The following is a 12,555-nucleotide window of genomic DNA, read 5'->3' as shown; positions in this document are numbered from 1 at the left end:
ACAGAAATCCATCCTGCCCTACAGGAAAATTGAAGGGGAAGGGGATAAGAGAAGGGGGGGAGAGATAGAAGGGAAGGCAGAGTAGGGGAAGGGGTATTCAGAATGCATACCATCTTGGGGTGGGGGGAGGGGCTAGATGGCGTGAAAATTGGAACTCAAAATCTTGTGTAAGTAAATGTTGAAAACAAAAACAAAATAAAAATAATAAATGAAAAAAAATAAAAAATAAATTCTGGAAAGAAAGAATGAGCTGGGACTAGCCAGCAAAGCTAAGGACAGCAAAACAAGCAAACAAACAAAAAAAAACCTTAAGGGTGATAGAGATCGCATAAGGTAAAAGAGGATTGTTGTTAAGGCCAATTAGCAACAGATCATCAAATCAAGCAGGCAGTAAAGAAGTTGTATGGCATTGATGTGTCCAGGGCCAATACACTGATTCAGCCTAATGGAGAGAAGAAGGCCTATGTCCAACTTACCCCAGACTATGTTGTATTAGATGCTGCCAAAAACGCAATCACTTAAACTCAATCCAACCACCCCACTACAACTGCATTTTAAAAAGTTTTCAAAAGAAAGGAAGGAAGAAGACAAGACAAGAGAAGGGAGGAAGGAAGGAAGGAAGGAAGGAAGGAAGGAAGGAAGGAAGGAAGGAATTGACTTCAGTTTTGGACATGTGGAATTTAGGAAGTCTATGGGATATTTAGTTTGAAGTGCCCAGTCAGCAGTTAGAGATGTAAGACTGGAGGTCAGCAGAGACATTAGGGCTGGATAAATAGATTTGAGAATTATCAGCATAGAAAAGATATTTAAAACCATGGGAGCTGATGAGATCATCAAATGAAATAGAATAGAGAACAAAGAGAAGAGAGCCCAGGACAGAGCTCTATAGGAGTCCCACATATAGCAAACATGGCATTGATGAAGATCCAACAAAGGAGACTGACAAAGGTCTATCAGATTGACAGGAGAACCAAGAGAAAACAGTGTCATGTAAAACTAGAGAGCAGAGAGTATCAAGCAAAAAAGTCAAAAGCTCAAGAGATAAAATAATATTTGTAAAGCATTTTGCAAACCTTAAAGTGCCATATAAATGTTAATGTAATATTAATATTGTTATTATAATAATTGGTGAGTCTTAAGAAAAAGGTTATTAGATTTGGCAATTAAAATACTGTTAATAACTTTGGAGAGAACAATTTCCCTTGAATGATGAGGTCAGAAGGCCTACTGTAGAGTTAAGAAGCAAGTGAGAAGAAAAGAAATGATGGCCTTCTCTTGACATTTAGCTGCAAAAGGGAGGAGAAATATGGGATGAGACCTAGCGTGAATGGATGGAAAAAGTAAGTATTTTTTGAGCATGGGGGAGACATCATCATGTTTGTAGGCAATAGGGAAGCAGCTGGTAAACAGGGAAAGATTGAAGATAGAGTGGGAATGATAGAGGGAGAAATCTACTAGGGAAAAGAGGATGGAATGTGATCACCTATGCACATGAAGTTTTAGCAAGGAAAAGAGCTGCCTCATTATGTTACATTGGGGTGAAGGAGGAGATAATGGCTGAGTGCATCTAGGTATTGTGAGATGAGAATGAGGTTGCAAATGACCTCAGTTTTTTTCACTTATGAGGATAAAATGGAATATTTGTAAAAGTGCTTTGCAAACTTTAAAGTCCTATATAAATGATAACTGGTAGAAGAAGGAAGAGGAAGAGGAGAACAAGGAGGAAAAGGGAAAGAGAAGGGAAGGAGAAGAAGAAAAATGAAGTTGTAATTAATGGCCTCTGAGGTTCCTTCCAGCACTAATTCTATGACCCTAACCTGACTCTTATAGCAGAAAACTCCAACATTCTATTCTACAATTAAAGCCATAAAACTGAAATAAATAGAATGGAATTTAAGAAGCAAAATCATAACAGAAATTACAGATGCCCTCAATCAACAATTAAAAACATAAGTCAGATGTTTAAAGTGATACAGTCAATCAAAAAGTACTCATTATATGGCAGACACTGAGCGAAACACTTGGAATGCAAACAAAAGCAAAAATACAACTGTTGCCCTCAAATAGTTCACATTCTAAAAGACAAGACAACTTACAAAATGTATGCAGTGTATACAGGAGGCAATCTCAGAGGGAAGACAGTAGCAAATGGCAGAACTGGGACAGGCATCCTACAAATCATAGAGAAGGTGGAATTTGAGTCAAATCTTGAAGGAAGTCGGGGAAGCTAGGAGTCATATGTAAGGAGAAGAACATTCCAAGAATGTGAGATAGCTAGTGAAAATTCTCAGGGTCAAGAGATGAAGTGTGCAAGGAATAGCAAGAAGACAGTGTCACTGGGTCATGTGAAATGTGGAAGGAAGTAAAGTGTGAAAAGACTTGGAAGGTAGAAAGAGTCCAAATTTGAAGGACATTACATGCCAAACATTTATATGTTGGCTTTGTATAGATTCTATATTTGATTCTGGGGGTAATTTTGGTCCACTATAGTTGGTGGAGTGGTGGGATCACATAGTCTGGCCTGTGATTTTGGAAAATCACTTTGGCAGTTGAATGGAGGATGAATTGAAATAGGAGGAGACTTAAGGCAGAGAGAACAATCAGTAGGCTACAATCATAGCCCAGGAACGAAGTCATCACTTTGTAAGTGGAAAGAAGTGAAATGAGAAGAACTGGGAGATTATTGTGCAGAAGAACAGTAGTGTTGGAATGATGATCAACTGTAAAAGACTTGGCTACCTTGACCAACACAATAATCCAAGATAATTCCAAAAGACTCAGGATGAAAATGTACTATCCACCTCCAGAGAGAGAACTGATGGATTCTATGTGTAAATTGAAGCATAATTTGCTCATTTATTTTTCGCGTTTTTGAAATATTGTTACTACAAAAATATATTTTCCATGATTTCACATGTATAATTGATATATTGCTTTCCTTCTCAGTGAGTGAGGGAAGATATGGGAGGGTGGGAAGGAATTTGGAATTCAAAATGTAAAAAGAAAATAATATTAAAAATAAATAAATAATAAATAAAATAGCTTTTTTTTTTTTAAAAGAAGAGGAACTCTCTTTTTACTTCCTATCAAGATTGGGCATGTTAATAGTCTTGAAAATGGAAATAAATTTACGATTATGGTTTATTGGGATTATTTTATCCACCTATGTAAACATACGTCAAGTATTTAAATAAAAGAAAAAAGATGCCAACATTTTGTAAGATTGTTTTTAATCTAACTTCTTTGAATATAATTATGGTGTTTAACCAAGAAGGGCCCTTGGTACCCCTGCAGCCACAAGCATCAACACTCTTCTTTGCTTTGGTACTGTGACCAGGATCCCTGCTCACCTTGTGACTAACCATCAGCACTCCTCTTCTCCATAGAACTGTGATCCAGAGCTTCACATAGGCAGTAGAGTTGCCAATCGGCACTAGCTGTTCCTAGTGCCAGCAAAGGGTCCCCTGTAATCATTTTCTCTGAGCTAAGGGCTCCTGAAGCTCCCTATGTGTATGGGCTCATGATAGGCATTCAGCCCACTGCCACAGACTTGTCCTTCCAAACTCAAGGTTTTTTACACCAGAAAAAATGTCTTACCCTGACCTTTTGTTGTTTCTGCTGCTCCAAAATTTGATTTAAGGCATTATTGTTGAGTGACTGCTCCCCATCTGCCATCTTGGTTCTGTCCTCTGAGGATTCCTTTTCCGAGGAAGGAGCATCATTTAATTTTTCCAAAGTCTATGGATAGAAATCCTTTGATATAACAAAATTAAAGAATGAAAAATCTCATCTTTAAATACAAATTAGTGATAAGTATGATAAAATAAATAATAAGCAATTAAATGTTATAGAGAATTAGGGACTTTTCATTAGGTTCATTGGAAATTATCTAAATGTGATTACAGGAACCACTTGAGTATATTTCAAATACGAACACATTTGAGAGCTAGAAGAGACAATAGGACACAGAATAGTCCAATGTGTTTCTTTAAGATAAGTCAATTTCCATTTTATTCCCAAGAAGTAGTTGCTAATTTTTACCTTTAAAGATGTTCTTGAAAGTTGTTTTTTTTTTCTTAATGTTTGGTAACTTTCCTTGATATCTTATCCTAATCTTTTATCACCTTTATGGAAGATCATGTTCTTTATTGTTAGATCTTTCTTCATAGAACCTAGTTTTAAAAAACAATTTACATGAATTGATGCTGAGATAGACTCAGAATTATAAATAAAGATTTAAAAATGGTAGGAATGATGAAAGGAACTGATTTTTTTTTTTTTTGGCCAGAAAAAGGAAAGGTTGATGAAAGACTCATTAGCAAAAAGAATTTTAGGATGAATACTTACAAAAATATAAATTGCCCAGATTAACAGAAAAGGAAATAGAATACTTAAATAACCCTATCTTAGAAAAAGAAACCTAACAAGCCATCAGTGAAATCCCTAAGAAAAAAATTCCCAGGGCAAAATGAATTCAAAAGTGAATTTTGCCAAACACTTAAAGAATATTTCATTCCAATACTATAAAACTATTTGAAAAAATAAGTATTTAAAGTCATACAAAATTCCTTTTATGACACAAAAATGATGTTGATACCTAAAACAGGAAGAGCAAAAACAGAAAGAAAAAAGCTATAAACCAATTTCCCTAATGAGTATTGATTCAACATTTTTTAATAAAATACTAGCAAGGAGATTACAGCTATATGTCACAAGGATCATACCCTATGGCCAAATGGGATTTATACCAGGAATGCAGGGCTGGTTCAATATTCAGAAAACTATCAGCATGATTGACCATATCAATATCAAAACCAACAAAAATCATATGATTATTTCCAATAGATGAAGAAAAAGCTTTTGGCAAAATACAGCATCCATTTTTATTAAAAATGCTAGAGAGATAAGAGTAAATGGAGGTACCTTACAATGATAAGTAGTATCTATCTAAAATTATCAGCAAGCATTACCTGTATTGAGGATAAGCTAGAAAACTTCCCAACAAGATTAGGGGTGAAGCAAGGATGTCTATTATCACCACCGTTATTTAATATTGTACTAGAAATGCTAGCTAGGGCTATATGAAAAGAAAAAGAAATTGAAGAAATTAGAATAGGAAATCAAGCTATCACTCTTTGTAGATGATATGATGGTATACTTAGAGAATTAGAGAATCAGGTAAAAAACTAGTTGAAATAATTAACAATCTTAGCAAAGTTTCATGATCTAAAATAAACCCATATAAATCATTAGCATTTTTCTATATTACAAAGTGCAGCAGAATTAGATAAAGAGATTCCTTTTAAAATAACTGTAGACAATATTAAAAACTTGGGATTCTACCTGCCAAGACAAACCCAGGAACCATGTAAACACATTTATAAAGCATTCACACAAATAAAGTTGGATCTAAATAACTGTAAAAATATCTATTGCTCGTGGGTAGGCTGGGCCAATATAATAAAATGACAATTCTACTTAAATTAATTTAATTATGCAGGCCCATACCAATCAAACTACCAAAAAATTACTTTATGGAGCTAGAAAAAAATAACAAAATTCATCTGAAAGAGTAGTCAAGAATACCAGGGGAATCCATGTGGAGGACTGGGGGGGGGGGAGGAATGTAAAAGAAGGTAGATTAGCCATACCATATCTCAAACTGTATTACAAAGCAATAATGATCAAAACAATCTGGTTCTGGCTAAGAAATACGGTAGTCAATCAGTGGAGTATATTAGGTCCACAAGACATGGTAGTAAATGACCTTAGTAATCTACAGTTTGATAAACACAAAGACCCAGTTTCTGAGATAAGAAAGAGTCCACTATTTGACAAAAACTTCTGGGAAAACTGTGGGGAGGGAAAGTATGGCAGAAACTAGATATAGATCAACATCTTACATCATATACCAAGATAGTGTCAAAATGGATACATTATTTAAACATCAAGGGTAATACCATAAGCAAATGAGGGAAGCATAGAATAGTTTACCTGTCAGATCTATGAATGGAAGACTTTATGACCAAACAAGAGATAGAGAGCATTATGAAAAGCAAAATGGATAGGGGAAGGAGGGAGAAAGAGTATTTGGAACTCACAATTTTAAAAAATGTTAAAAATTATTTTCACATATAATTAGGGAAAAATAAAATACTAATTGAATTAAAAATATTTTTGACAAGACTTGTGATTTCATTAGTATAGACATTCTTGATGAAGACAAAAAAAGGAAAAAAAGAGAGAGAGGGAAAGAAGAGAGAATGCAAAGCAGATTGCAACTACTTTGCAACTTCCTATCTCAGAGAGTTGCCTAAGACACCAAGAAGATAATTCAAGTGAGTATTTGTCAGAGGGAGAACTTGAACCCAGGTCTTCCTTACTCTGTATCCATTATGACATGTTTATCTTTAAAAGCCTGAAAAATAGAAATATAAAATGTCTGTTTAATCAAAAGTGGCCATTTATGGCAACCATATTTTCATTTATCAATCAACGAGCATTTGAGCAACTTAGATGTCTATATACTGTTAGTTGCAAACTATAAACTTTTTTCTACTACATTTTTTTTTGGTCAGCCTACTGGAGCAGATAGGACTGGATTAACCAGTGGCCACCATTCTGCCTGTTCTTCTCTAGGCCAAATAATTTCTCTTCCTTTCATTTGTTTCCAAATTTTTCATCTTGTTAGAAATTTTCCATTTAACTTTTATATTTCCTCTTCAGATAAATTGTGGTTAGCACACATGAGCATTAATCATTTTAACAAATAAAGATATTCTATGATGACATTCTATAGTAACAATATCTGGTAAATGTTAGCACAACGTAAAACAGTAAACAATATAAATATCTGCACTAAAACAAAAAAAAAACACTTAAATGATCCCAGGTATACAAAAAATATTTACTTTTAAAAAAATAGAAATTGTGAATTAAATTGACCTTGACACAAATTTGATTTATTAAACAGTAATCATATCCCACAACATTTTAAATAACACAAAATTCATTTTAAATGTTCAAAATCATGACTGAGTAGCTGTATTCTAAGGAAAGCATGCATGCATGTGTGCACATGTATATTTACATATATGTATCTATGTACATATAGCTACATATATGTTATATCATTTTAACAGTGCTCTTTTTCTTTCTGAAGTTAAACAATAGGAGACCTCCTAATGACATTCTATGTGTTCATCACAGCTACCTGCCTGAATTTGCAGTAATTAAGCAATCTGAAACACCGTCTGACCCAGAGAGAAAGCTATTCTATACTCGTAGTGTCCTTGAAATGTCTTCATCATGGTAAAACCTATTTCCTTCATCTCAGTGAAAGCAATTGTCAGTACCATTCTGTATCAACCCTTTCTACAGCAGTTATTATGAATTGAAAAGGGTGATCTTAAATCCCCACCCCCTTTCCTACCTATAAAAGTAAGGTGGGAATACCCCATGGCAAATACCCAGGCATGCTTACACAAGAAAGGAAAGAAAAATGGAGGGAATGCAGGAAAGGCTACGAAGGCAAGCTTCTGCAAGAGTGTGGGGGAAAGCAGAAGAGAGATTTTTTTTGTAGGGGTGCCTTTTTTAAGGTCAAAAATATAATTAGCATTTGAAATGATGTGATGATGCACTACCTCAGGGACCATGCTGACCAAATTTGTGTCATTTAATGTCAACAGCCATCAGAGAAGGGATAAAATTAATAGAGCTCTGTGTGATTGATAACTCAGCGGCTCTCTGACTAACAGGCCAGTGTAACAGTCCCCCTGGTTCATCAAAGAGGAACAATACTGAAATCACTTGTGAGAGGGGGCCATTTGGAAGATATACTTATGGGATTTAATTAGCTCCTAAATTTTGTGACAGCCCTTTTGAAAAATAAAAATACATGTTTTAATTACTAACTGTGGAAGGTGGTGTGGGAGGGTAGACGCTGCTGATTTCTTTGTCAGCAGCTGGACACCCTTCATGGATAGTGAAGTGTAACTGAATAATAACAAAAAACAGACTACTAAAACCAGAGCTTAGAGAATAAGCTCTCACAGAAAAAGCATGGACAGAGAAAACATTTTCTCTTTAAATCAAGAAAGCTTTATATGAACTGTCATTGTGAGACAGTTTTTTTTCATATTTTTAATTTTATGGATACCTTTTGTTTTTATAGTCCTTTCATTCCTAGATTTATCCCTCCCCTCTCCTTCCTAGAGAACCATTCCTTGTGACAAAGATTAAAAAACAAGAAAAAAAAGACAATTCAGTGAAATTAAACAAACATCAACTGAGTTTGAGAGTAGACAAAATGTTCCATAATCATAATCATCAAACTCTGTCAAAAGAGAAGAGGGATATTTTCTCATTTCTTTTTAAAGAACAGATTGTAACTACATAGCATTCAGTTTCCAGTTTCTCTTGTTGTTGTTACTGTTCTTGTTGTTGGTGGTGGTGGTCATTCTATCTATGTTGTTGTGATCAGTATATATATTGGATTTCTGGTTCTGCTTACTTCACCTTGCATCAATTTATATTTTCCCAGAGTTCTTTGAAATCTTCATATTCTTGATTCTTACAGGGAAGTAATATTCCATCAGATTCAGGTACCCAAACTGATGAGAATTATTTGTTGTTTGCAGTTCTGTGTTATTGTAAAAGTGCTTCTATTTAGGATTTTTCTGTCTTTGACCACTTTTAATTATTTTCCTAGTAATGAGATCTTCAATCAATTGATATGGATATTTAATCACTTTTTTTACAGGATAATTCCAAATTGCTTTCCAGGATATTGGGGTCAATTCAGAGCTCCACAGTGTGAATAATATCTGATACAGATCTTCCCAAAAGGGGGAGAAAGTCAGATTTATTTTCATGAACTAGGTCTATATGATTAAGAAGCATTAACTAGTCAAAGGAATTTTGATATGCAATGTGTGTAATTTTTATTGATATATTGACCAATATCATCCAAAAATTTGAAGTCACCTTTAGAAATATGTTAAGGTGTATGGTATTGCTTATCTTTTGAGATTCTAGAAATCTCATGGGCAATGATATTGCCACTGATATAAAAAAAGCTTGCAAGGTAAAATTCAGCTAAGCTGAACTTTGATTCAAAATAAAAATATGGTTATTTATTTTAAAAGTTTACCAAGCAGCATTTCTTCCTTTAGTTCAATTTCTAGTCATTCAATATATGAAAAAGATATATGTCTCTTTCAAGAAGCAGTAATATTTAATTTTTTTAATATTTTAAATGATAACTAGAAGTTGGTCCAGGGAACTCTTCTAGATTAAATGTTAACACATTCTTTCAAAGTTCACATCATCAATCTCCTTACTTCTAGCATTTGTAAAAGGAGTTTGTATTACACTTTGTAATTGTACTAAGTTAAACACAGTTTGGACTCAGTGTTGTATGATTTTGTACACTTGTGGTGGAAAAAAAGATTTTCTCATTCCAAACTACATATATGTATATATGTGTGTAAAAGCACTAATATATACATATATCACCTATACATTTATATATATATATATACATATTTGTCAATCCAATTACATATGTATTTAAGGTGGGTTATTAATTTTGTATATGGCTGTACCTACTTCAAAAGAAATCCATCTGAAATGTTGTTTTCTTTTTCAGAGGAAAACATGTGGCTCTAGGTATATACAGCTTCAATACTGCAATGCCTAGGCCCCTTACTTCTGAGGATCAGTGAAATCAAGTGATTTATAAAAGGTTACACAACTACAAAGTGGTGACTTCCTAATTTAGGTCTTCTGAATATTATTGATTTGACCTAGTACTCTTTCTACAACACAACACTGCCTCTCTTAAATTATTAGTTGGTAAACTCATTTGACAAAAACTTCGTGCTAAGGAGACCAGGATTCGATTCTTATATGAGATATTCATTTTCTCATAAGGAATAGTTTGGCCTTAAAGTCTGAGCCCATCAGTTCACAGTGGCCGGTATTGGTCTTGCTCTAACCAACAAAGTGCATTGTATGCAAACCAGTCCGCACTATTAGAAAACACATATAAAACACCATCCTACTGACACTGATCTAGTAGCATCAACTCGAAAAAGGATAGAAAATCCTTCAATTGTTCATGCATCAATAATACTACTAAATCACCATGACCTTGGATTTCTAAAATGCTGCAAAAAGATGTATTGAAGCCTTATGTTGACATTACCCAGTAGGGATGATATGAAATTAGTATGTTATACTTCATCCATAAATACCTTTGCTTCTGCACCACTTTATACAATAACAGTATTATCTTTAAACATGAATATGTCACTACTAATTCACCGTCAATAGGATCAGTATTAGTATAGGTTTTATTTCAATTCCAAAAGTATCTAAGTATATAAACATGTAAGTATAGGTACTAGGTGCTCTTACAACTTGAAAGGAAGTCTTGTCAGAAAATAAAAGATATGGTTTTTGCCCTTTTTGAACTTAAAGCAAATTACCTTCATTTTATGCCATATTTTCATGTCTTAACATTTTGCAACATTCTAGCTAATGTTTCTGTTATGGTTATTTGTTACAACGTACTACTAGAGGCAGTATAAAAACTGATATTGCACAGAAAGGGAACATATTGCCTAAGGGAACGTAGGGGAATAGTATACTTCTATTATTGAATCCAAAACCTAGAGATAAAATTTGAATCCAAAATTTTGATCCCTTTCAGATATTTGTTATTCTCTCTTATGATAGTGTGTGAAATATAAAGTACAGAAATGCTTTCATATAAAATAGATGAAATTCATTCTCACAGTATACCTGCATTTCAATACTACATTTTTAACTTTTTCAGCATTAAGTAGTCCATGGCAAGGAATATATAACCAATCAATAAAGAAACCAAAAATATATATGTCCCCCAAATGATTTGCCTGTGCCAAAATACATAAAATTGGACAGAATAAAACAAGGCTAATAGGGAGTTGAAACCCAAGATAAGTATGGAGATAATAAAGGATCACCTTGCTGGCTGTGATGATTTTTAGTTATTAGAACAGGATGGAATGTCTCCCGGGGTACTGAAAGATATTATTGGCATCTCATTCAAGTTAAGTTTTAAAAAATCTTAGCATGCAGGAAAAGATTCCTGTAGGCCTGCAGAAGGGCAAATATTGATCCAATTTTCAAAACAGGAGAGTCAAGTCTACAAACTGTCAAGTTGTGAATTTGACTTCAATTTCCAGGAAAAATCTAGAATATACTGGAATGTATTACTGAGGGGATTTTTGCACACATCTAGTTAAAAAAAAAAAGAGCAGCCATCACAGAGAGCCAGCATAACTTTGAAAATAAGTCATGATAGATATAAGTCATTTGTTTTGGTTTTGGTTTTGATAGGGTTATTAGACCAGGAGATCAGGAGAATGCAAAGGGTAGAGCAGATCTAGAGGTTTGCGAAGAATTTGGCAAAGGCTTTACTGCTATTCTTGTGGATAGGATGGGGAGATTTAGATTAAATGATAGTACAATTGAGGGGACTAAAAACAAAGAGCAGTAATTAATGATAATAATTAGCATAATATTAGTGAAGATATACCCCAACTTCTGGTAATGGGCACAGTATTGAAGTAAACAGTGTGCATTCTCTATTTTATGTACCACAGTTTGGTTAGCCATTAGTCATTGGGTGGGCATAAACCTCATTTTCACTTCTTTGATAATACACAAAGTACTGCTATCAACATTTTGGTGTACATGGGACTTTTTTTTGTCTGTTTTTTTTTTAACATATGTGTCTGGTAATGGGATCTCTTGTTCAAACAGTATGAACACTTGGATCACTTTATTAGCATAATTTCAAATTAATTTTCAGAATAGTTGGACTAATATACAACTTCCTCAACAGTGTGCCTGCCTTTCCACAACTCCTTCACCCATTGACTATTCACATCTCTTGTCATTGTTTTATATGGTTAAAACTTTATAATTTTTAATTTGAAAATTGTTTTTTTAATATATTTCTACCACTCACTCATTGACAATTGACTCTTGATCTTCTATACATGTGCTAGCTTCCCTATATTATACTAGAACCTCAGTAAAGATAATTGTTGCAAAGATATTCTTCCCAATTGACAACTTTAGTGTAGTTGCATTGATTTTAAATATTATTTTCATTCTGAACTATCAGAAAAAGAACATTTTCTTATATAGAGCAGAGTTTAAAAAATAAGATTATATGTAAAACTGTGACTATCATTTTTAATTTTTATATTCATATTTATCATTTTCTATTTTACATTTTTCCAATGGCCCTCTTTTTTTTGCCATCTATTGCAAATCACCTCTCTCCTCTCCAAGCCTCCAACAAATTAAAAATTAAAGGAAAGAAAAAAAATCTTGTAACAAATAAGTATAATAAAGTAAAATTTAGAAGGTATTTCACTTTCTGCACTTTAAATATATCATTTTGCTGTCAGGAGTTCGGTAGTATACTTCATCATTTACCCTCTGGAGACATGAGCGGTCATACTATTGATCATAGTTCTTTAATTTTTCCAAGATCTT

This window comes from Vombatus ursinus, unplaced genomic scaffold (genome assembly GCF_900497805.2).
Source record: "Vombatus ursinus unplaced genomic scaffold, bare-nosed wombat genome assembly UNPS02014781.1, whole genome shotgun sequence".
In the NCBI taxonomy this organism is placed as follows: Eukaryota; Metazoa; Chordata; class Mammalia; order Diprotodontia; family Vombatidae; genus Vombatus; species Vombatus ursinus.
The sequence above is the reverse complement of the archived record's forward strand: the minus strand, read 5'-3'. Positions refer to the sequence as shown.